Source organism: Rattus norvegicus, chromosome 5, assembly GCF_036323735.1.
Source record: "Rattus norvegicus strain BN/NHsdMcwi chromosome 5, GRCr8, whole genome shotgun sequence".
Classification (NCBI taxonomy): domain Eukaryota; kingdom Metazoa; phylum Chordata; class Mammalia; order Rodentia; family Muridae; genus Rattus; species Rattus norvegicus.
In genome coordinates, this window is record NC_086023.1 from 163,511,122 (window position 1) to 163,538,537 (window position 27,416).

The following is a 27,416-nucleotide window of genomic DNA, read 5'->3' on the forward strand; positions in this document are numbered from 1 at the left end:
CTGGCAGGGTGACAGGAGCAGCTGATGAGTGTCCTAGGAAGCCACCACCGCAACTGCAGCTTAAAGAAGTTTTCAGGTACCTCGAGGACGAATCTCCCACCAGGACTTCCTGAACTGAGGGCAGCAAAGACAAGGAGAAAGTTTGAGGAGCGGAACTTCCTGTCACTTCCGCTCGTTTCTCAGAGCAACTCCTTCTGGACCCGCCCAATATTCAGCAGCTTCCTGTTACGTAATTCTTCTAAGCCCACCTACTTCAGGAAGTTTTAATTAATCAGCTTCCCAGTTCTTCACGGCTATTTTCGTTGGTTTGGATTTTTGCTTGCTTGCCTATTGATTGTTCCTTTGTGTTTATTTTGTCTTTTTCTTAATCTCATCCGATCAGGCAGGTGTGCACGCCCTTCCGATCAGGAACCACTCCTCCAACTCTGTTGTTTGCTGCCTTCCACACAACTGCAGCTATCAGGAGCGCAGGACCTACTCTGCACAGCTTCACATCAAGCTTGTTGCCAGTCTAGACCAGAAGTGGGTGTAGTAGGACACTGCGCCTGGGTTCTGACCCATTTACATCCAAGATCTTCTGCTTAACTTCTTGCTTTGTGAGTCTAGTGCGCTGGGCTAAAGATACACAAAAGATAGCAATCCCTCTGAATTCTGATGCTCAGAACAAATACCCAAAACAAAGTAAAACGAAGATAAAATGCCTTTGGCTAAAACCACAAACTTTATATGTGTCCCATAAGGAGGGCGATTTACATGATATCCAAGATAAAGAATTGAATACCCAGAGTCAAAGCTTGTAAACCCTGGAAATCAACCCAAAGAGGACAGAAGAAAATAATAGCAGATGCCTGAAGGAAGTGAGGACAACAATGTAGGATATGAAAATTAAGTTCAATAGGAGGTTAGAAACACCAAACATAAGACTATGAAAGGAAAATGCAGTAGGAAGAATAATGCATAGAGAAGCGCTGGAGACAGATTATCAGACTTGAAGAAAAGTTTGAGGAGCTGGACGCCTCAGTCAGAGAAAATGAAGAATTAAAATGACGTTAGGTTAAGGCACAATATTATTTACTGCTTGAAGGGTGAGGTGAAAGAGAGAAATTCCTTTGGAAAACCGTCAGATTTTTGTCAAATAAAAAGAAAAAGAATGAAAAGAGAAATAGAACTACAATACATACTCCACTGTTTAGCCATGGACACGTTTTTCAGATGTCAGGGCTACTTGTTTTCCATTGTTGTGAGTTTTATTCTTTCCCATATTATGCTTATGCAAAAATAAGTTGATGTCACCGGCTAATTGATTCTGCATATGTGAAGATTAAACTTATTATTGATTAATAATGCATCTGAATTGAGTTAAAGAAAGAAAAGCCTTTCCCTCAGAGGTATTTAACCAACTGTCAGTCCAAAGTTGAATTCTCTACTTCATGTTCTCTGTCCCTTCAATCCCCTATCTATTCCCTGCCTTTGAATCTGTAACTGCCTTAAGGCTTTCTTGTGTTTCTCTCCCTGTATGTCTGCCTTCTATCTCTGTGTGTGTGTCTATCTGTGTAATCTGCTTGTTTCTCTCTCTTTTCTGTTTGTATCTTCCTGGCTGGTCTTAAGAAAGAGCTTTGCAGCCTTCATGGAACACCAGGGAAACCATCAGATAGGGATGGAATGGGATAGTGTACAGAAATCTCTAACAGAGATTAGGTAAAAATGATTAGGTAAGTGACTCCAAGTGATTAAGACAACAAATATTGATAAACAGAAATGTTTATCAAACAATACTCATTATGGTATATTCATTTTGGAAGGTTGCTTTAAGCCTCTGTATTTCATGCTTTCAACATTGAAATTCAAGCAGTTTCTGGGAAGGACACAGAAAACTATGTAAATCACCATTGTAAATATGCATGAGATTACATTTAAAAAGTTGATAACTAGAGGCACAGTTTCCTTCCAGCTTGTACTCGGGCCTGGAGCAGACCCAGGGTTGTGGCTCCCCACCTACTCCTGCAACAACCTAAGAAAGCTTGTCTCCCAGGAGTTCTGACACACCCAGGATCTCAGAACCACAAGATCCCAGAATCATAAAATCACAGAGAGCTGGACTCTGAGGAGTTCTGACACAAGCGGGATCACAGGAGGGACAGGTTCCAGTCAGAGACAGCATGGGCAGGTAGCACTAGAGACAACCAGATGGCAAGAGGCAAGCACAAGAACATAAAAAACACAAAGCAATGCCACTTGGCATCATCAGGACTCATTTCTCCCACTACAGCAAGTCCTAGATGCACCACCACACAGGAAAAGCAAGGTGTGGATTTAAAATCACATCTCATGATGATAATAAAGAACTTTAGGAAGGACATAAATAACTCCCTTGAAAACCTACAGGAGAACAGAGGTAAGCACGTAGAAGCCCTTAAAGAAGAAACACAAAATCCCTTAAAGAATTACAGAAAAACACAACCAAACAGTTGAAGGAATTAGACAAAACCATCCAGGACCTGAAAATGGAAATAGAATCAATAAAGAAATCACAAAGGGAGACAACCCAGGAGATAGAAAGCCTAGGAAAGAGATCAGGAGTCATAGACGCAAGCATCACCAACAGAACACAAGAGATAGAAGAGAGAATCTCAGGGGCAGAAGATTCAATAGAAAACATTGACACAATCATCAAAGAAAATGTAAAATGCCAAAATCTCCTAACAAAAAACATCCAGGAAATGCAGGGCACAATGAGAAGATCAAACCTGATCTGGGCCTCCTGTGCACAGGGACCCCGGAGAAGGAGGAGCAGTCCTTTCTGGATGCTGCCCTCACGGAGAGCTGAAACCCAACACCAAGGAGCAACTTCAGGCCCGAACAAGAGGTAAGACCAACTTTTCTGCTCCAAGTTGACTGGCCTGGTAGACTCAGGACACACAAAAGCAAAATTCCTCTGGGATGGAACACTTCCAGTTTCTTGCTGGCGCCCAAACCTCGCTGATCCCAGCCCACAGCTCCCTGCGCCAAAACCCCATGGGAGAGAGAGCTCATCACTCAGACATGTGGGCACTCCTGAGACAGCAGAGCAGGAGGACAGCCACTTCCTCCCACATTTGCCCAGATCCCTGGCCTAAGAGGAAACTGTAAAGGGCCTCTGGGAACAGGAAGATAGGGGCACTCAAGCTGCAGGAGCCCTGCGGTTCAGACTGCGCCGCCGGGATATGAAGGGACCCAGGCAAACAGCTCCCTGCACCCAAATCCCATGGGAGGGAGAACTAGACATTTAGGGAACAGACACACCTGGGAAACCAGAGAAGACTACTCTCTGACCACATTTCTGACTCTAGAGGAAAACACCTAACACCATCTGGGCCCCATGTGCACAGGGAGCCCAAAGAAGGAAGGGCAGGCCCTTCTGGTTGCTGCCATCATGGAGAGCTGAAAGCTAGACCCGAGGAGCGACTTCAGGCCTGAGACCAGAGGTAAGACCAACTTTTCTGCTCCAAGTGACCTGCCTGGTGGACTAAGGACACATTCCCACAGGAACAGCTGAAAGCCAGTAGACAGGAACGACTACACGCATGAAAGCAGAACACTCTGTTCCCAAAACTGGCTGAAAGAAAACAGTAAAATAGGTCTACAGCACTCCTGACACACAGGCCTATAGGACAGTCAAGCCACTGCAAGAAATAGCAGAAAAAGGTAACATCAGAGGCAACCTGATGGCGAGAAGCAAGAGCAGGAAACCAAGCAACAGAAACCAAGACTACATGGCATCATGATCATCAGAGCCAATTGTCCCACCAAAGCAACCACAGAATATCCAAACACACCAAAAAAAAAAAAAAAAAAACACTATCTGGATTTAAAACCACATTTGATCATGATGATGGAGGACTTTAAGAAAGACATAAAAAGGGACTGGAGAGATGGCTCAGAGGTTTAGAGCACTGTCTGCTCTTCCAGAGGTCCTGAGTTCAATTCAGCAACCACATGGTGGCTTACAACCATCTATAATCTGTTGGGAGCGGCACATATCGATAAGATGGCGCTGACATCTAGTGGTCGTTTGTGGTATACAACCATTAAAGCCGTGTCCTTGGCGTTCCTCTGGCATCTACAAGGCCAGGGTGATATTCATGCTAATAAGGTATTTCATACTCCACCAATCCCCAGAGGACAAGTTTACAGCCACAGTCTGTCTTGTATATACGGCTGGTGCCTTTGTTCCACGGGGTCCCCTGTATCAACAATGAGTTGTTCCTGCAATAAAGGCTGTTGAGAAGAATCCAACGGTGTTGCGTCTTCCTTGCTGGTCGAGGTGGGCGCTACAACTGGTGGCCAAGTACGGAGACCCGAGAAAATTCTCTTTTCTCATGTGGATTCAGAACTCTTCAAATTCAGGACGGCAACGTCGGTAAGGCTCCCAGATTGGGGACAATAAGGCTCCCGGATATGGGACAATAAGGCTCCCAGATATGGGACAATAAGGCTCCCGGATAGGGGACGATAAAGCTCCTGGATAAGGGACGATAAAAGCTCCTGGATAAGGGACTATAGAATTCCCCAATAGGGACAATAAGGTTCTCTGGAGTAAGCAGAGATGATGAAAGCCTTGGTATAGAGGCTACAAAGTAAGGTTCTCTGGAGTAAGCAGAGACGATGAGAGCCTTGGTTTAGAGGTTAAAAAGTCTGTGGTCTAGGATTTGTAATTTTGTTTCTTCTTTGTGTGGTGGATTTGTTTTTCTTTTGAATTGCTACCGTCCAGGAGTGCATTTGCTGGAAAGAGCCCACTAATGATGAGCTACAAGATCCTGTGTAAATAAACACGCCAGCTCGCCCTGCTCATAAATCGATCGTAAATAAGCTTGTAAAGCATGGGAAACTCACACTCCACCCCGCTCCTGTCAGCTCTTCAGGAGCTTCTTGGTCAGCATAAGCTTAAAATCGAAAAGAAAAACCAAGGAGAGGATAGAGAAAGACAGGAGTGATAGTCCAGACCTAGAGACAAAGAAAATATTTCCCTCTTTAAAGGCATTGACCTTGGGAATGTCTAGTGACTCAGAGCTTAATGAGAATGACTTGGCAGACCTTGAGGAAGAAACCGCTTGTAAATAAAAGTTCCCCAGATAAGGCCTCCAGCTATGGAGCAAGTGTAGTGAGTAGGAAATTTAATTTTATGGACCCCACTGTAGTGGCGGTGTGTTGGTTGATAGCCAACGTTATTTTTTGAAACATAGTGTTTTATCTGTGCTTGTGCTCACAGCCCACACAGTAGGGAGGAGCGAAACTAGCTGCGGAGCTGCTGCAGTGAGGATGGGGACTTCTCAGTCTCACCCAATTTTTCTGGCTCTTCAAGAGCTGATTGAAAGAAAAAGGCTTAGGATAAAAAGAAGCTATATAGAGAGATTTCTTAGTGAATGCGAAGCAATTGCACCTTGGTTCGATGTCTCTGGGAATCTCACGGTGGACAGCTGAGATAAGCTGGGAAAGGATTTAGATTTTGCTTGGGAGCAAGGAATCTTAAAGGCGGAGGTTCGGTCAGTATGGCACTTAATGTGTAGTTGCCTGGAAGATCAGAAATGCTGTCAGCAGGCTATAAAAAAGGGACAGGCTCTGTTAGAAATGCTACAGGAGGAATGATCTGAAAAGGCTGAGAGCGAAGCGGGGGAGGACTCTAAAGAAAACAAGAACAAGAAAGGAATTTATCCATTTTATCAAAGAACAAGGTCAGAGAAAAAAAATAAAAAAATTCCAGTTGCTGCCTTTAGTGGCCTGACCTTCAACACTTGCTCACAGAAAGAGAGTGCTCATTAAGAGAAGTTCTTTAAGGGAGCCTACCTTATATGTTGGCCTTATTCCAGAGAGGAATTGATCTCCAACATTAAGTTACATGGAGAGTGCCTTTGATCCTATCCCCTCAGCAGCCAGTTCCTGCCTCTTTGGTCAAAATGCCCCAGGTTGGGGGGGGGGGACAGAGAAACCCCTAAAATAGTTTCAGAAAGAATCTGTAGAAAACTACAAAGAACTTTGTTTTGCCGGTCAGAATTTAGAATTCAGGCTTTGGCTGTGGCCAAGGTCAAGATTAATGTTTTCTTTTCCATGGGCCTTTAGCCCACTGAGACAGTTTTGATAAAGTGCTGCTACTGAGGCTCTGAAAGTCCCAGGTGAACTGGTTACAATTCTTTTGTCAGCCACTTGACAAAAGGATCATTTAAAAACATTAAATGACTTTCAGAAATTACTAGGAAGCATAAATTGGATTTGACCCTATATTAAAATGTCCAATGTAGATTTACAACCACTCCATGAGATCCCGAAAGGGGATTCTCAGCTTACTTCACACCGTGCTTTAACCAAGGAAGCACGATTATCCTTAAGGAAAGTAGAAGAAAGACTGGAAAAGGCAATGCTAAGAAGGTACAAGGAAAAGGAAGATCTCTTTTTGTGTATACTGAGAACCTTTCGTCAGCCTACAGGAGTACTATGGCAATAAGGACCACTTCTGTGGATTTATCCTCATTTTTCTCCTAATAAGACCCTTGAATATTACCCTTCTGCTGTTTCACAGCTTACTATGTTAGGTGTTAAGTCTTGTATTCAGCATTTTGGTATTTTACCCAAGAAAATTATTATACCATATACTGCAACTCAGGTGGAAACATTGTGTGCCTTGATAGATGACTGGGCCATATTATGCTGTAGTTTTGATGGAGAGTTTGACAATCATCATCCTAAGGATCCTTTGCTACAATTTTTTAACTGAACATCTAGTGATTTTTCCTAAGGCCACTGCCTCAGAGCCTTTGTCTGGAGCGTTGGATATTTATACAGATGGCTCCAAAACAGGTGTAGGTGCCTATATGGTTGATTCTCAAGAACCAGTACTAATTCAATACAGTCCAGGAACCCCCCAAATTACAAAATGTAAAATTGTATTGGAAGTTATTAAAAGATTTCATGATTCTTTTAATTTAATTTCTGATTCTGCTTATGTAGTTAACGCTGTGCGCTCACTTGAAATTGCAGGGCCAATTAGGTCGACTAGTACTGTATGTCAAATTCTTTTAGAATTACAAAAATTGATTTGGGCCAGAAAAAATAAGTTTTTCATACAACATATTCGAGCTAATACTAATTTGCCTGGTCCCATGGCCAGTAATAACACCCTGGTGGATGCTAGTACTCATAGAGAATTTATTTTTCATGCAGCTCCAGTTGATCTCGCTAGAGAATTTCATCAAAAGTTTCATGTTCCTGCTTTCACTCTTCAACAAAAATTTAAAATCTCTAGAGCTGCGGCTCATGATGTGGTATTACATTGCCAGAATTGTGTTCAATTTCACCACCCTCCTCAGGTGGGAATTAACCCTCGTGGACTGCTCCTGCTAAAACTTTGACAGATGGATGTCACACACATATCTCAATTTGGAAATTTAAAATATGCGCATGTTTCTGTTGATACCTGTTCCAGTATTATACATGCCACTCTGATGACTGGTGAAAAGACTCGTAATGCCATTAGTCATTGCTTAGAGGCGTGGGCAGCCTGGGGAAAGCCTGATAGTCTCAAGACAGACAACGGACCTGCCTATACTGCAAAGTCCTTTCAGGCATTTTGCCAGACAATGCAGGTCAAGCATACTACTGGATTACCGTACAATCCCCAAGGTCAAGGAATTGTGGAAAGAGCGCATCGTACCTTAAAAGAGCTCTTACAAAAACAAAAAGGGGGAATTGCCTATGGCAGAACACCAAGAGAACAGTTGTCTTTAGCTCTTTTTCTCTAAATTTCTTAATTTTGGATGCGCATGGCCACTCTGCTGCAGATCGCCATGCTGCTACTAAACCTATGACTAATGCAGATGTAAAGTGGAAGGATGTCTTAACTGGTGTGGCCCAGATCCTGTAATTTCAAGATCTAGGGGAGCTGTTTGTGTTTTTCCACAGAATCAAGACAATCCAATCTGGGTGCCTGAACGTTTGACTCGCAAACTGCCTCCTGCTATTCCTGAAGATGAGACTACAAACGCTACTATTACTACTGGGAATGGTAATCCAGGTTGATTCACTCATTCTGTGGGCTATTGCCAGATCCTGGCCAGTACTTATGACAGTTCATAGCAATTCTACTGTCTTGCCAACCTTTTTCTCCACATGGTGTTTGCGTGATGTTCCTTATATAGTGCCAAATGGAGAATTGCCCCAATGGTATACTGCCACTAATCTTTCTTTATTACATACATTATGTTTCACTCTTAAAAATTCCTCCCAGCCTTGTATATGGCTGCAAAGGACATTTGCTAATTGGTTAGATCCTGTTAGCAATAGTGGTATGGGCACTGGAAACATCCTGGCTGCTTTGAGTCAAATTACCCAAGGAGCCTCTTCAGGCAGTGGAGACACATCAATCAATAAGTCTGCTAAGTTGAACATTACAACTTTGATTAGGATGCATAATTGTAGTTTTCCATCACCCCTGGGGCAAGGCATTCACACGCTGGATAACTCTACCTGTCGTAGAGTCCTACCTACTTGCCCCCCATATCAAGCCTTTCCACCTAATTTTACCCCATGTCAGAGTCCATTCCATAGAGCAAAACAATTCCTACCAGGATTTGAATTTTCCCCTCCTCTTGGCAATGTACAGTATGATTGGGGGAAAAATAAGACTGGCAAGCATAATTTTTGGCCTTGGTATCATTAGGTATTATCAAATGAGCAGGGAGCATACACATCTCTAATTCCTTTTGCTCGATTATTAGGTGAAGAATTTACATTGTATAATATTTCAGCCACTAGAACTAATAACAAAACCAGTTTAGTAAATGTAAAGATTAATGGCCTTTTAGCAATTGATACTGCCATTGGTGCTTCAGTATGTGTTAGACCACCTTTCTTCTTTCTGATAAGCACTAATAGAAGCGATAATGCTTTAAATTGTAATAACTCTGATGTAGTCTGTTATTTAGCTGAATGCTGGGATGGCACCAATGATACCGCAGTGATGGTCAAGATTCCCTCCTTTGTGCCAATCCCAGTAGAGGCCAACCCAGAAAATTTTCCCATACCTCATTTGCTAAGAACCAAAAGGGATTTTGGTATTACAGCAGCTATAATTTCAGCCATTGTACTATAAGCCACTGCAGCAACAACAGCCGCGATTGCTATGACTAATCAAGTACAGATGGCTGAGACTATCAATCAGATTGTGGAAAGAACTGCAGTGGCATTAGAGATACAAGAAGAATTTAATGCCCACTTGGCATCTGGCTTTCTATTAGCTAACCAACGAATGGATTTAATTCAAGAACAAATTGAGGCATTATATCATATGACACAGCTGTCCTGTGTTTCCTCCCTTAGAGGCTTATGTATTACTCCTCTGCAAGCTAACTTTTCTCAGTATTCTCAACAGGGCAAAGAAATCTCGAATTATCTGAAAGGAAACTGGTCCATGAAAGCGGAGCAATTATCGAGACAATTGCTGATGCAGATTGCTGTCCTTAACAAAACTAGAATGGAACCCATCACGTTTGGAGATTTCACCTCATGGATTACCAATGCTTTCTCCTTTTTTAAAGAATGGGCTGGCATGTTTGCCTGGGGAGCCATTGTCCTCTTGGGATGCGGAGTACGTCTATGGCTCTTTTGCCGTTTACAACAAGAGCATGCCAGACACAAAGCGATTGTTTACCAGGCTATGGTTGCCATTGAAAGTGGTGCTTCTCCCAACATATGGCTGGCCTCTTTGAAAAATTAAGAGTTCGCCCTAGATCATATTTTGTCACTGTCATGTGAAGCCATTGTATCCAGAGACGGGCAACTTTCCTCGGGCTCAGACCAACCTAAGGCAGGGGCCTGGTGGCAATAGGGTTATTCCAAAGACGGGTAAGGCTGAGCTGTCGAGAGGAACAACCTAAGACAGGAACAATGACAATATTGACGTGACACCCTGATCTAGACCAGTCATAAACAGAGGTGGCTACACCCCGTTTGAACGTACGGGCTGGTCAAATACCCCTCTGCCCAGTTTCTCCCCCAAATAAACACACACGTATAGCCCAGAACGGTGTGTTACAACGTAAGTTCATTTCTAGCCATTGGGGTGCAGTCCTAACTGCAAGAGTGGCTCGCCATGGCCAAGCTGGGCACTCTGTGAGGCATGTCTGATCTCTCTCAGACCACTACCTCCACCTAATGGTTTCATTTTTATAATACAAAAAAGGAGTTGTTGGGAGCGGCACATATCGATAAGACGGCGCTGACATCTAGTGGTCGTTTGTGGTATACAACCATTAAAGCCATGTCCTTGGCATTCCTCTGGCATCTACAAGGCCAGGGTGATATTCATGCTAATAAGGTATTTCATACTCCACCAATCCCCAGAGGACAAGTTTACAGCCACAGTCTGTCTTGTATATAAGGCTGGTGCCTTTGTTCCTCGGGGTCCCCTGTATCAACAATGAGGTGTTCCTGCAATAAAGGCTGTTGAGAAGAATCCAACAGTGTTCCCATAAAGGCTGTTGAGAAGAATCCAACGGTGTTCCGTCTTCCTTGCTGGATGAGGTGGGCGCTTCAATAATCAGGTCTGGTGCCCTCTTCTGGCCTGCAGGTGCATGCAGGCAGAAAGCTGTATGATGTATACATAATAAATAAATAAATGTCTAAAAAAAAAAGAAAGACATAAAAAAATGCCTTAGAGAAATGCAGGAAAACAAAAGTAAACAAGTAGAAGCCCTTAGAGAAAAAACACAAAAATACCTGAAAAAAATTTAAAGGAAAACACAATCAAACAGGTAAAGTATTTGAAAATGGAAATAAAAACAATGAAGAGAGCACAAAGGGACACAACCCGGGATATAGAAAACCAAAGGAGGAGACAAGGAGCCGTAGATACAAGAATCACCAACAGAATACAAGAGCTAGATGAGAGAATCTCAGGAGCAGAAGATTCCATAGAAATCATTGACACAACTGTCAAAGATAATGTAAAACAGAAAAAGCTACTGGCCCAAAATATACAGGAAAACCAGGACACAATAATAAGATCAAACCTAAGGATGATAGCTATAGAAGAGAGCAAAGACCAGTAAATATCTTCAACAAAATCATTGAAGAAAACTTCCCTAACCTAAAGAAAGAGATACCCATAAGCATACAAGAAACCTACAGAACTACAAATAGATTGGACCAGAAAAGAAACTCCTCCCATCACATAAGAGTCAAAACACCAAATGCACAAAACAAAGAAAGAATATTAAAAGCAGTAAGGGATAAAGGTCAAGTAACATATAAAGGCAGGCCTATCAGAATTACACCAGACTTCTCACCAGAGACTATGAAAGCCAGAAGATCCTGGACAGATGTCATACAGACCCTAAGAGAACACAAATTCTAGCCCAGGTTACTGTATCCACAAAAACTCTCAATTTACATAGATGGAGAAACCAAGATATTCTATGACAAAACCAAATGTACAATATATCTTTCTACAAATCCAGCCTTACAAAGGATAATAAATGGTAAAGCCCAACCCAAGGAGGCAAGCTACACCCTAGAAAAAGCAAGAAACTAATCCTTTTGGAAAAAACAAAGAGAAGAAAAGCAGACAAACATAATCTCACCTCCAAAACAACACTCACTATTCCTTAATATCTCTCAATATCGATGGACTCAATTCCCCAATAAATTGACACAGAATAACAAAGTGGATACGAAATGAGGACCCAGCATTTTGCTGCCTACAGGAAACACACCTCAGAGACAAAGACAGACACTACCTCAGAGTGAAAGGCTGGAAAACAACATTCCCAGCAAATGGTCTGAAGAAGCAAGCTGGAGTAGCCATTCTAATATTGAATAAAATCAATTTTCAACCAAAAGTCATCAAAAAAGATAAGGAAGGACACTTCATATTCATCGAAGGAAAAAATCCACCAAGATGTACTCTCATTCCTAAATATCTATGCTCCAAATACAAGGGCACCTACATATATAAAAGAAACCTTACTAAAGCTCAAAGCACACATTGTACATCACACAATAATAGTAGGAGATTTCAATACCCCACTCTCATCAATGGACAGATCATGGAAACAGAAATTAAACAGAGACATAGGCAGACTAACAGAAGTCATGAACCAAACGGACTTGACAGATATTTATAGAACATCCTGTCCTAAAACAAAAGGATATACCTTCTTCTCACCACCTCATGGTACTTTCTCAAAAATTGACCATATAATGAGTCACAAAACAGACCTCAACAGATACAGAGAGATAGAAATAATCCCATGCATCCTATCAGAAGACCACAGGCTAAAGCTGGTCTTCAATAACAATAAGGAAAGAACTCCCACATATACATGGAAATTGAACAATGCTCTACTCAATGATAACCTGGTCAAGGAAGAAATAAAGAAAGAAATTAAAAACTTTTTAGAATTTAATGAAAATGAAGGTACAACATACCCAAACTTATGGGACACAATGAAAGCTGTGCTAAGAGGAAAACTCATAGCGCTGAGTGCCTGCAGAAAGAAACAGGAAAGAGCATATGTCAGCAGTTTGACAGCACACCTAAAAGCTCTAGAACAAAAAGAAGTAAATACACCCAGGAGGAGTAGAAGTCAGGAAATAATCAAACTCAGAGCTGAAATCAACCAAGTAGAAACAAAAAGAACTATACAAAGAATCAACAGAACCAAAAGCTGGTTCTTTGAGAAAATCAACAAGACAGATAAACCCTTAGCCAGACTAACCAAAGAATACAGAGAGTGTGTCCAAATTAACAAAATCAGAAATGAAAAGGGAAACTCAACAACAGAATCAGAGGAAATTCAAAAAATCATCAGATCCTGCCACAAAAGCCTATATTCAACAAAACTTGAAAATCTGCAGGAAATGGACAATTTCCTAGACAGATGCCAGGTACCAAAGTTAAATCAGAAACAAATAAACCATTTAAACAACCCCATTACTCCTAAAGAAATAGAAGCAGTCATTAAAAGTCTCCCAAGCTGTATCAGTGACAGTAAAATGATTAGCCATTCTTTCATGCTGGCCCAAAGTTTCCTGATTCTAAAAGATAAAGTTCTCATAGGGTATTTAATTAGCCATATCCTATCTCACACAGAATAGTCTTTTAATGACTTCGAAGCTGAGTGAACAGTTATAAATTATGTTTAGCTATGTCTGCTTCTGTTGGACCAAAAAGAAGGACACAATTCTTGTATCTGACTCATATATCGTCTTGACCAGAAGGCAGATTTGATACATCTCAATAAAATCCTCAATGGTTGGATGAAGCCTCAAAGAACAGGGTTCTGTGTTCTCTACACATGTACCCCATTAAATTCTAGACAGATATATTATTTAACCTCTACTTCATTAAAAGTTGCTTATCTGTTAAAAAAAAAAGTCTCCCAAGCAAAAAGAGCACAGATCCAGATGGGTTCAGTGCAGAATTCTATCAGACCTTCATAGAACACCTCATACCAATACTATCCAAACTATTCCACAAAATGGAAACACACGGAGCACTACCGAATTCGTTCTATGAAGGCACAATTACTCTTACACCTAAACCACACAAAGATGAAACAAAGAAAGAGAACTTCAGACTTATTTCCCTTATGAATATTGACAAAAAATACTCAATAAAATTCTTGCAAACTGAATCCAAGAACACATCAAAACAATCAGCGATCATGATCAAGTAGGCTTCATCCCAGATATGCAGGGATGGTTTAATATATAGAAAACCATCAACATAATCCACTATATAAAAAAAACTGAAAGATAAAAACCACATGATAAAGGTCCTGGAAAGAACAGGAATCCAAGGCCCATATCTAAACATAGTAAAAGCCATATACAGCAAACCAGTAGCTAACATTAAACTAAATGGAGAGAAACTTGAAGCAATCCCACTAAAATCGGGGACTAGAAAAGGCTGCCCACTCTCTCCCTACTTATTCAATATAGTTCTCGAAGTCCTAGCCAGAGCAATCGGAAAACAAAAGGAGATCAAAGGGATACAGATTGGAAAGGAAGAAGTCAAAATTTCACTATTTGCAGATGATATGGTAGTATATTTAAGCAATCTCAAAAGTTCCACCAGAGAACTACTAAACCTGATAAACACCTTCAGCAAAGGGACTGGGTATAAAATTAACCCAAATAAATCAGTACTCTTCCTCTACAAAAAAAGAAAAACTAGCCGAGAAAGAAATTAGGGAAACAACACCCTTCATAATAGTCCCAAATTATATAACATACCTCAGAGTGACTTTAACCAAGCAAGTGAAATATCTGTATGATAAGAACTTCAAGCCTCTGAAGAAAGTTATTGAAGGAGATCTCAGAAGATGGAAAGATCTCCCATGCTCATGGATTGGCAGGATTAATATAGTAAAAATGGCCATTTTACCAAAAGCAACCTACAGATTCAATGCAATCCCCATCAAATTTCCAATTCAATTCTTCATAGAGTTAGACAACAGTTTGCAAATTCATCTGGAATAACAAAAAACCCAGGGTAGCTAAAACTATCCTCAACAATAAAAGGACTTCCAAGGGAATCACTATCCCTGAACTCAAGCAGTATAACAGAGCAATAGTGATAAAAACTGTATGGTATTGGTACAGAGACAGGCAGATAGACCAATGGAATATAATTGAAGACCCAGAAATGAACCCACACACCTATGGTCACCTGATTTTTGACAAAGAAGTCAAAACCATTCAATGGAAAAAAGATAGCATTTTCAGCAAATGGTGCTGGTTCAACTGGAGGTCAACATGTAGAAGAATGCAGATCGATCCACGCTTATCACCCTGTACAAAACTTAAGTCCAAGTGGATCAAGGACTTCCACATCAAACCAGATACACTCAAACTAATAGAAGAAAAAGAGGGGAAGAATCTCGAACACATGGGCACTGGAGAAAATTTCCTGAACTTTAAAACACCAATGGCTTATGCTCTACAATCAAGAATTGACAAATGAGATCTCATAAAACTACAAAGCTTCTGTAAGGCAAAGGACACTGTTGTTAGGACAAAACTGCAACCAAAAGATTGGGAAAAGATCTTTACAAATCCTACAACTGATAGAGGGCTTGTATCTAAAATATACAAAGAACTCATGAAGTGAGACTGCAAGGAGACAAATAACCCTATTAAAAAAGGGTTTCAGAGCTAAACAAAGAATTCACAGCTGAGGAATGCCGAATGGCTGAGAAGCACCTAAAGAAATGTTCAACATCTTTAGTCAAAAAGGAAATTCAAATCAAAACAACCTTGAGATTCCACCTCACACCAGTCAGAATGGTTAAGATCAAAAACTCAGGTGACAGCAGATGCTGGTGAGGATGTGGAGAAAGAGGAACATTCCTGCATTGTTGGTGGAATTGCAGACTGGTAACAACCATTCTGGAAATCAGTCTGGAGATTCCTCAGAAAATTGGACATTGCACTACCTGAAGACCTAGCTATAAAACTCCTGGGCATATACCCAAAAGATGTTCCAACAAATACAAAGACACATGTTCCATTATGTTCATAGCAGCCTTATTTATAATAGCCAGTAGATGGAAAGAACCCAGATGCCCTTCAACAGAGGAATGGATACAGAAAATGTGGTACATCTACACAATGGAATACTACTCAGCTATCAAAAACAATGACTTCATGAAATTCATAGGCAAATGGATGGAACTGGAAAATGTCATCCTGAGTGAGGTAACCCAATCACAGAAAAACACACATGGTATGCACTCATTGATAAGTAGCCCAAATGCTCAAATTACCCTAGATGCACAGAACACTTGAAACTCAAGTAGGATGACCAAAAAGCAGATGTTTCGCTCCTTCTTTAAAAGGGGAACAAGAATACCCTTGGAAGGGAATAGGGAGGCAAAGTTTAGAATACAGGCTGAAGGAATGCCCATTCAGAGCCTGTCCCACATGTGGCCCATGCATATACAGCCACCAAACTAGATAATATGGATGAAAGAAAGAAGTGCAGGCTTTTAGGAACTAGATGTAGATCTCTCCTGAGAGACACAGCCAGAATACGCAAATACATAGGTGAATGCCAGCCGCAAACCACTGAACTGAGACCAGGACCCTTGTTGAAGGAATCAGAGAAAGGACTGAAAGAGCTGAAGGGGTTTGAGACCTCATATGAACAACTATGCCAAACAACCAGAGCTTCCAGGGACTAAGCCACTACCCAAAGGCTATACATGGACTGACCCTGGGCTCCAACTGCATAGGTAGTGATAAATAGCCTAGTAAGGGTACCAGTGGAAGGGGAAGCCCTTGGTCCTTCCAAGGCTTGACCCCCCAGTGAACAGCATTCTTGGGGGAAGTCTGGTAATGGGGGGAGGATTGGGAGAGGAACACACATATAGAATGGGGGGGGGAGGGGTTAGGGAAATGTTCGCATGGAAACCTGGAAAGGGAATAACATTTGAAATATAAGTAAGAAATATCCAATTTAATAAAGATGGGGAGGAAAAAGATCAAACCTAAGGATAATAAATATAGAAGACAGTAAAGATTCCCAACTTAAAGGGCCAGTAAATATCTTCAACAAAATTATAGAAGAAAACTTCCCAAACCTAAAGGAAGTGATGCCCATGAACATAAAAGAAGCCTACAAAACTCCAAATAGACTGACCCAGAAAAGAAAATCTTTCTGTCACATAATAATCAAAATACCAAATGCACAAAAAAAGAAATAATAAAAGCAGTAAGAGAAAAAGGTCGAGTAACATATAAAGGCAGACCTATCAGAATTACACCAAACTTTTCACCAGAGCCAATGAAAGTCAGAAGATCCTGGGCAGATGTCATACAGACCCTAAGAGAACACAAATGCCAACCCAGTCTACTATATCCTGCAAAACTCTCAATTAACATACATGGAGACACCAAGATATTCCATGACAAACCCAAATTTATACACTATCTTTCTGCAAATCCACCCCTACTAAGGATAACAGATAGAAAACTCCAACACGAGGAGAGAAACTACACCCTAAAAAAGGCAAGAAAGTAATCTTCTTGCAGTAAACCCAAAAGAAGATAGCCACACAAACATAATTCCACCTCTAACAACAAAAATAAGAGAAAGCAACAATCACTTTTCCTTAATATCTCTTAACATTAATTCATTAAATTCCCCAATAAAGAGATATAGACTAACTGACTTGATACATAAACAGGACTCAGAATTTTGCTCCATATAGGAAACGCACCTCAGTGACAAAGATAAACACTATCTCAGAGTGAAAGGTTGGAAAAAATTTATCCAAGCAAATGGTCCCAAGAACAGGCTGGAGTAGCCATTCTAATATCAAATAAAATCGACTTTCAACCAAAAGTTATCAAAAAAGACAAGGAAGGACACTTTATATTCATAAAAGAAAAAAAATCTACCAAGATGAACTTTCAATTTTGAACATCTATGCTCCAAATGCAAGAGCACCCACATTCATAAAATAAACTTTAATAAAGCTCAAAGCACACATATCACCTCACACCATAATAGTGGGAGACTTCAACACCCCACTCTCCTCAATGGACAGATCATGGAAACAGAAACTAAACAGAGACACAGTGAAACCAAGTTATGAACCAAACGGATTTAACAGATATCTATAGAACATTTCAACCTAAAACAAAAGAATATACTTTCTTCTCAACACCTCATGATATAGGACCTTAGGTCAGCTTCCTGAGTTTTAGGTGTGTGGGTATATTCAGGCCTTGCTGTGGTAGGACAACTGGGTTCTGATAATGCCCATGTATATTGGCTTCTATTGCTTATGGTCTTGCAGTTGCCTCTCACCATCTAGTTAACCCTGATGTTTGATGGTCTGGATGTCTCTGTCTGGAGCCTGCCTTTGACCCTGGGTTGCTTTAGGTCTCCTGGTAGGCCTGTGGCCCTGGCTGTAGCAGATCTCCTGTGGTGCCTTCCCACCAGAGGGTCTTCCGATGAGCATGTACACTGGTGACTTGTTGCCTTGGCTGAGTGGCTCTTCTGGGAGGCCGTTTGGGAGGCCTTTAAGCTGTGGGGTCTTCAGAAAAGCAGAGGAACTGCTGATCTTTTACCCTGACTGCAGCAGATCTCCTGGGAGACCTTCAGACTGTTGGGTCTTCAAAGGAGCAGTCAAGCTGTTGCCCTGTGTGAAGCAGTTCTCCAGGGAGGCCTACAGACTGTGGGTTCTGTTTCCCTGTGTGCAGCTGAACTCCAGAGAGGTTTTCAGACTGTTGGGTCAGTTGCCCTGCATGCTGTGGAGGCCTTGGGACATCTTCAGACTGTGGTATTAGTTGCCCTGTGTGCAGCAGACCTCCTGGGATGCCTTCAGGCTGTGGTGTCTTCAGGTGAGCAGACTAGCTGGCAATCTGCCCTGGCAGAATGTATCAACCTGAAGAGGAGTAGAATTCAGGCGTTGGAGGATTTGAGGGGTGATGGGTTCTAAGTCCACTGGGTTCCCAGCAGCAGCTGTGGGCCTTCTGGAGGGTACCTATCAGTTGCCCTGTGTGCAGCAGACCTCTTAAGATGCCTTCAGGCTGTGGTGTCTTCAGGGGAGAAGGCTAGCTAACACATGTGTGTTTCTTGTATGTAGCAAATTGCTGGATCCTCTTTGCATATCTAGTCTGTTAGTTTAAAACTTCTTATAGGAGAATTAAACCCATTGATATTGGGAGATATTAAAGGCAGATGATTGTTAGTTCCTGTTATGTTTGTTTTGTTTTTATAGGTGGCATCATGTGCATGTGATTCTCTCTTTTGAGCTTTGTTATGGGATGATTAATACCTTGTTTTTTCATTGGTGTGGATACCCTCCATGTGGTGAAGTATTCCTTCTAAAATCGTCTATAGGGACGGATTGGTAGATACTGATTGAATTTGGTTTTGTCCTGGAATATTTTGGTTTCTCCATCTATGTTGATTGGGAGTTTTGCTGGGTAGAGTAGCCTGGGCTGGCATTTTTGTTCTCTTAGAGTCTGCATGACCTCTGTCTAGGCACTTCTGGCTTTTAGCATCTCTGTTGAGAAGTCTGATGTAATTCTGATCGGTCTGCTTTAGATGTGACTTGACCTTTTTCCCTTGCAGTTTTTAATATTCTTTCTTTGTTCTGTGCATTTAGTGTTTTGATTATTATGTGATGAGAGGATTTTCTTTTCTGGTAAAATTTATTTGGTGTTCTATAGGCTTCTTGTATGTTTATGGCCATCTCTTTCTTTAGGTTGGGGAAGTTTCCTTCTATAATTTTGTTGAAGAAATTTTTGGGTCCTTTGAGCTGGGAATCTTTGCTTTCCTCTATTCTTATCTGCAGTTGGGTCTCTATAACCTGATTCTATTCTAAAGTGCTCCACTATTATCCAAAGGCCTAAATACAATGCTGCATCCTTTCTAGAACAAAGAGGTAGAGTATGGAATGTAGAATGCATGCAAATGAAAAGACAGTTTGTTTCTTTGTAGTTCAGAAGTGTAACATCAGTGCATACACCCAACATTATAAACAAGATACAGAAAAAACACTTTGTGATGTGATTTTATAAGAATATTTACCAAAGAATTAAATGACTGTTCAACAAAGAAGCAATTTGAGAATATTTAATGAAATAAATAAAGCTAACATTAGGTAGCATTAATATCACGTAACGTTTTCTAAAAGGTGACAAAACCAATACAGATAATAACTTCATCAATACTACAGAGGTTTCACTTAAGAAGAGTCAGGGGCTGGAGCTATGGCTCAGTGGCTAAGAGCACTGACTGCTCTTCCAGGGGTCCTGAGTTCAAATCCCAGCAACCACATGGTGTCTCATAGCCATCGTAATCAGATGCCCTATTCTGGTGTGTCTGAAGACAGGTACAGTGTGAAATAAATAAATAAATAAATAAATAAATAAATCTTTTTTTAAAAAGAAGAGTTAGAAGTCTTATGAGTAAATAAATGGCAAATATGACAGTGTAGTAATGAATTTTGTCAGGAGCCATAACGGGAAAAGCTAATAACTAGCAGGTGATCATCCTGAGAAGGCCAGCCTTGGATTATTATATAATCCATAACCAGTTCACCCTTATTAAGCAAGGCTTTAAGGGATTCATTTTAGGAAATATTCCTGCTATTAAAATGATTTTCCTCTTATTATTAAATATATATAACAATCATTAAGTAATAGCACACCCCTTTGGAGCAGACCTTTGCAGATCTATGAAGATGTACTGTCCTATAGTGATACTATATAGAAAAAATAGATGACTTCTTAAGTCTTAATGATGATCCTATGAGAATTCCTAAAATTATATCAGTGATTATTAAGCTCTTTTATAGTGGGACTGCTATTAAGTCTTTTTCTCATAGTCAAAACTGCAGTGAGAACTCTGCCAGTCTCCCAAGTGTCACCAGTTAATTGCTCTTAGATAGTAACCAGACTTTCTCCTACTCAGAGCACATTCCAAGAAGTTGTAAAACAATTAACCAAAGGTCATAAAAAGGGAACTAATGATTTATTATAGGTGGAAGGCTAAAGAATAAAATATTGACTGGGTTTATTCAAAACTTCACTAATAACTTAGTTATGGTTTTAAACCTTCAATGAACCTGTGGAGCTGTGATAGGTGATGGATGGTTTAGTCCGATAGTTACTCCTAACGGATATGCATGTAAACATACTCTGTTGTAAAGTTCTATTTCAACTTATGATTTGATTTTTTGTATGAACTTGTGATGAACTTTGTAACATGTGATCATGTATTCTGAAAGATGTTTAAGTGTTGAGGACAAAGAGAAGAGTAAGGACTGAGCTGGAGAGGGACTGAGCTGAAGACTCAGGAGTGAGCAAAAGAGAACTGAGCTAAGAAGTGTGCTAAGAAGAACTGAGCTGAATTGAGCTAAGGAGAAGTGAGCTAAAAAGATCTGGGCTGAGAAGAAATGCAGAGTGGAATAACTTAGAGACTATAGGTAACATAAGAGAGCAATGTGCATAATGCACAGGAAAAGAGGAAAAAAGAAGCTGGAGAGAGCAAAAGGAGCAGGCAGGTTTTTCCTTACCATGGGACAGAACAGGCCATTTCTTACAGATTTGGTTCTTTTTTTTTTTTTCGGGGCTGGGGACCGAACCCAGGGCCTTGCGCTTCCTAGGCAAGCGCTCTACCACTGAGCTAAATCCCCAACCCAGGCCATTTCTTAATAGCAAGGCTTGGTCTTATTAAAAGGAACAAGCCTTTTTTCTTACAAATTTTGGTTTAATTCATTTAGCATTAAAAGGGTAGAAGCTTTTTCTTTCACTATGCAATAAAGATTGTAGTTCATTTTTCATCCAGAATGAGTGAGTTCTTTCTGCACTGGTGCTTGGTCTTTTGCTCCATATGCATATGTGAGTATGGATGTGTGTGTAAGTATGTAATTGTGAGAATGTTTGAATGTGTGTATGTATGTGTGTAAGAATGTAATTGTGAGAGTGCATGTAGGCTGGACCCAACTATTTTGAGTCAAAATTATAAATACGCATTCATGATTCTGTATATGGCCTTATATAAGTTTATGCATATTTACCGATGTAAAAGATTTTCCTTTTGCAAGCACTATTCACTTCTCTTGGTTCAATAGAATAGTTTATTGCTCCAAACTTCCCCCTAGCCCGACAAGCAAGAAGCACAGGGACAAAAGGGAAAGGCTCTAGCAATTAATCCTATACTTTATCTCCTGCTGTTTTAGAATGAGGTGCTAAATGCCAGAGACTGCAGTTTCTGACCTTAGAGGAACACAGAAGGCAAGTCAGGTATAGTAACAGAGCATAGTGAATTAGATATAGATAAGTAAGTCAGCTACAGTAACATAGTAACTTAGACTTAGATACGTAAACTTATTATACAGCAACCCTAAATATCTCATAAGACAAAGTCTTACCCTCTGCCAATGCTCTTCCCCCTCTGCTACCTCAAGAAGAACCAACAAGAAAGAAAAATAATGCTGGGGTTGGCCCCAGCAGAATTTGGATTATTTTATGATGGAAATGACCATATTAAATTGAATAAGAATTATATGAACTTTTCATTAAGTGGATATACTATTGTGCATGAATCTCTTACTGGCTCAATTACAATGTGAATATTTTGACTTCAGCAATATTCTGTTATTATATCAGCTCATTCATCAAGCATGATTATAGACTGCACAGATAATAATTTATGATTATTTTACTTCATTATTATTTTTTTATTATTTGAGCTCATTAATATAACATGATTATAGGTTACGGAGATGAGTACTGAAAGACCCCCGGAGCTGGGAGATCCTCACTCAACTCTCGGGATGATGCGACCCCCTCCCCCAAGAACTCATGTAAGACCGTTCTTGCTGTAATTACATGAGGTTTATTGATAGGAACCAGTGCACTGGGATCGAGATTCATATTCCATGCAGGGGTAGAGGAGTTCAACCCAGAGTAGCTGAGAGAAGGGGTATTTAAAGGAAGAAGCCACAACCCAAGGGAGTAGGGATGATGTCATTGGAAAATGTCGAGAATACCAGTGAAAAATCACAAGGAGAAGCTTCCTGTCTCTCAAGATTGCTTGTAAGATTGTAATCTAACTTTATGGTCAGTTAGGTCCTGGGAGAAGCTTCCTGTTATCTTACTAGGCCGGGGTCATCTACTTAAGGGCCTTATCTTATATCCTTTTATCTAGTTCCATTCAGAGAGCAGGCTCAAGAAATGTGACCTTTTACCTACTTACAGGCAGAGAGCAGGGTCTGGAATTTGAGGTATTTAGGGATACTTAGGTGTGAGATAGCATTTTAGCATTTCTAAACTTTTGACTTCTTGGCTGTGTTTTTTATTCTTCCATTCTCCACTTCTTCTAGTGGCTAGTTCTGATCATAGACTAAATTTTAGCATCTTCATAAGCCTTGTGTTGCAGGGCAACAGCAGACGTCCTTGTAGCTGCCCTTGCAGGACCTAAACTCAGCCCTAAGATAATTGTCAGAGTAATTTTTAACTCTCTTTGGTGCCTTACTAAGTCTTTAGCATCAGGATTCCAATCTGGACACTATCTGAACCTACACACAAAAGTCATGACTGCCTTTTATAACTTCTAAACTTATACAGGTTGTGATCCCTGAGGCACAGTCCCAAGAAGTGTTAGGAGTACTACCATATGCAATGTTACATCATTTGTAATAGAAATCAAGCCTACCCCCACACATGAAATTGGGGGGACCTATCTCAATGGAACCCAGGGCAAACATGAAATTCTTGTTTTTAAAGCACACTTTTCAAGTTAGCATTACAGTAACCCCACCAGTCACATCTCTGATGTATCCACTTATCTGACGTGCAGATCTAGGGAGCTTTTTGAAGCTCTGAGTGTCCCTCTAGGTCCCAGCTCCCAGCCCCAACAGCTAGTATGCAGCTGGTGAGGGCTCAGACTTGACGGCTGTCAGGGTGGTCAGCAGTACCAGGTACGGTCCTTTCCAGCGAGGCTTGAGTGTCTAGGCTTGGTGTCATCATATGTAGCCAATTCTCCAACCTGGAACTGGTGAGATGTCTCAGGGGTCCCCAGGGGATAGGCTGCTGCTAACTGTGATCAGACTTCTTTCTGTATCACCTGTAGGGCTTTTAGCCTGGCATACAAATCATTATTACTATGACATGTTGGTTTAATAACATCATCTAACACAGTCAGAGGAGCCAAGGCCAGCTGAGGCCCCATATAAGATCTCAAAGGGGGTAAGGATGAATCTGGAAGGGGTATTTCTTGCTCTGAAGAGAGGAAGATGGAAGGAGTGCCACCCAGTCTGTGCCAGTCTCCATGGTCAATTTGGTCAGGGTCTCTTTTAGAGTTCTATTTATTTATTCTACCTGTCCTGAACTTTGAGGTCTGTAGATACAATGTAATTTCTAATCGACCTCTAAATATCTGGCCACAGCCTGGCTTACCTTGGCAACGAAAACAGAGCCATTGTCTGACCCAATTACCTTGGACACTCCCAAACCGGGGGAAGATTTCTTCCAGTATCATCTTGATGACTACAGAGGCCATCTCTTGCTTGATGAGGAAAGCTTCTATCTATTCCTGAAAAGGTATCTACTAGCACTAGGAGATACTTGTAACCATACTATTTCAGTGAAGTTTACTTCGACTTCTCACTAAACTTCTTAGGTCTTTTTGCCCTGTTTGCTTGTTAAGCATTTACTTGCTGACATACCTTACACTTTTTTACTACCTCTCTGGCTAAATCTTAAAGTCTAATACATATACCTTAACTACTTGGATAAGCTTCTTATCTCTTAAATGAGTCCATTTGTGTATTTGGCAAAGTGAGTCTTTTGTTTGTTCTCTGGGGAGTATAGCTTCCCCTCAAGTGTGCCATTGTCTTTTTTTTTTCTTTTAAGCAATTTGGGCCTTTTCTTCTGTTGTACATTCTAAGTGAGGCCATCCCTTAGTGCAATCCCAATTCCCAGTGGCTGTCCCTTGCAGGCCTCCAACCTGTATAGGCCCCTGCATAGCCATTTCTTGAGCCACTGGATCTGCTTTGTTATTGCCCCATTCCACTGAATATCTTCCTGATGTCCTGGGCAATGAATAATACTCACAGTTGCTGACTTCATCAGGGCATCCAAGAGATGGCAAAGGCATCTACGCTGATGTGCTGGGGGGTAGAGGTTTGTCTATCCCAGATGAAACTGTGATGTGCACCATGGCAGCACCCACTCATCTCTGACCTTCATGAAGAGAACTGTTCCCATCTGTAGACAAGGTGTAGCCTCGGCTTTCAGCAGGGGTTGATTGGTCAGTCGCAGAGGTCTTCCCTCCACCCATGGGCTTCTGCCAGTACTTGACACTCATGCTGTGGTGGCTCCAGGTCAGGATTGGGCAGCAAGGTGACCAGATTGCCCCCAACAGGTGAAGAATCTAGTCCATGTCAGCTGACCAGTGGTCCCATCCTCTGGGACATTCTATTTAAAGGCAAAACATCAGCCACAATGTTTTAATGTGATAATTGTTAGTGCCCAGCTGGTAGGAACGGTGTGTTCCAGGCAGAATGGCACTAAGCCACACATCTCCCAGCATCAGGTACTGGTGCACTGAGACAGGTCTTAAGCTTCACATACACAGTCTGCAGATATGCATACACATGGCCTCACCCGGCCATTTCAGCCCACACAAGCCATTTTGGAGAGCAAATTTCTCATGAGCAAGGGATAGGGGCAGTCAAAGATGACCATGAACTACTGGGTTACCTGGCCCATGCCAAGGTCCACTGTTCTTCAGGTAGTCCATAAGTATTATTTTTTGCTGGTAGCCCCCTGTACCCAAGGTCTTTTGATGGACACTGGTCCACTTGGGCATAGGAACGCAGAGTGTTGGGCCCCTGTATCCACAAAACACTGGGTGGGCTTCCCCTCTATCCTGGGGCAGTCCCTGACCTAGTGCCCTTTTTCTTTACAATAGGCACACTGATCTTTAGCCAGGAATTCTTTTCTGTTGCCAGGTACTGTCTTCCTAGTCTCTCTAACTACTGTGGCCAGTATAAATTCCTCCCCTGCCTTTTATCTCTCTTTAGCTCTCTAGCTTTCTCTCCTTTCTGTCTTTCTTCTTTCCTAGCTTCCTGCTCTTTTTGCCTTCTTTCTTTTACCCTGAACTGCACTTCAACCTTACTTTCTCTGCAACTTACACTAACTCTCTCAGCGACTTAGCTTAACCCTTCAAGTTTCTGCAACTTTTTCTTTATATCTTTTTCTTACCTTAGCCAAATTGGTGGAGTGTTTTTTAGCCACTCAGAGACCCACCATTGGAGCCTGGTGAAAGACTTGTAGCATTCCCTACCTTCAGGCATATTGAAGTCAACAGGCAGGAGTGAGGGCCTTCCATCCATGTCTGGAACATTCTTTCTGGCCTCTAGTAGGATTCTGTATTTTCTCAGTGGTGAAGAGGACCTGTAACAGCTACTAACAAGCATCTCAAGTGGGATGGTGAGAAAACAAGAAGAGAGTCCAGGAAATAGAAGTCCTCTGAAGAGGACAAATAGCATTCAGTCACACAGAAAGACAATCAAAAGATTAACAGACAAAACAGAAGTGCACACAAAAACAAAAACAAGTGGCCGCCACAAGATCACCACAAAACTGAACTGATTCAGACAGGAACTTCATTAGCTCACCAAAGACAGATGAAGGGGAGCGGATTCCACATCACTCCTCCTTCCAAACGGGACACCAAAGATAGATGGAGGAGAGCAGATTCTACAAAAATGATGGTTAAGTCAAAGGTGCCCTCTGGAGGCCAGCTGACATAGAACGTTAGCCACTCCGAGGAGCAAAATGTCTGCCACGGTCCCTTCTTAATCTCAACTGACAAGTTGTGTGCTCTAGCCCTAACTTCAGTCCAGTGGTCTAAAGTCAAACTCAGAGGAGTCCTATCATCAAAGTCACAAGTAACACAAAACAAAGACCTAAGACACACAGACAAAGACCACTCTAGAAATACAGATGGTCAGGAGGGCGTGTCTCTTCTCCAATCCAGGAGAATCACCGAATCCTCACCGGCAACCAGACGGGAATCTCTCAGGTATCCCTGGGGTCCCTCCTCACCTCCTGGGACATCTCCCAGGGCAGCGCAGCTGGTGAACCCCTGGCACATCTACCAATACTCACACTCCCCCGTCTCCTCCTGAGACACGAGTCTCCATCTCTACCCAAGATGAGAGCCTCTGTCTCTACCCAATACGGAGTGAATGCAAACACCAGTACTCATGAGTAACTACAGACCCAAAGTTCAGCCAGGACGGATACACAAAGACACAACACAAAGATACAGATGCTATCTCACCTCCAAGTGGGTCTTCGGAGACGAGGGTGGTCACCAATCCTGGATGAGCCCCCAAATGAAAGACCCCAGAGCGGGGACACCCTCACTCAAGTCTCGGGATGACGCGAACCCCCAAGAACTCACATAAGACCACCCTTGCTGTAATTACATGAGGTTTATTGATAGGAACCAGTGCACTGGGGTCAAGATTCATATCCCACACAGGGGTAGAGGAGTACGACTCCGAGTAGCTGAGAGAAGGGGTATTTAAAGGAAGAAGCCACAACCCAAGGGAGTAGGGATGGCGTCATTGGAAAATGTCGAGAATACCAGTGAAAAATTACAAGGAGAAGCTTCCTGTCTCTCAAGATTGCTTGTAAGATTGTAATCTAACTTTATGGTCAGTTAGGTCCTGGGAGAAGCTTTCTGTTATCTTACTAGGCCGGGGTCATCTACTTAAGGGCCTTATCTTATGTCCTTTTATCTAGTTCCATTCAGAGAGCAGGCTCAAGAAATGTGACCTTTTACCTACTTACAGACAGAGAGCAGGGTCTGGAATTTGAGGTATTTAGGGCTTCTTAGATGTGAAATA

At 41.5% G+C, this 27,416-nt stretch overlaps 1 protein-coding gene across 1 annotated transcript in view; it reads right to left on the reverse strand.

Moving 5' to 3' along the window:
* The window catches only part of Rex2l2 (reduced expression 2 like 2), a 65,091-nt gene that overhangs the window by 30,325 nt on the left and 7,350 nt on the right, over positions 1-27,416 (reverse strand). The window contains exon 1 of the mRNA XM_008764313.4: positions 1-27,416. This exon is cut by the window's right edge and continues 7,350 nt beyond it. The gene's annotated coding sequence lies outside the window, so the exon portion shown is untranslated.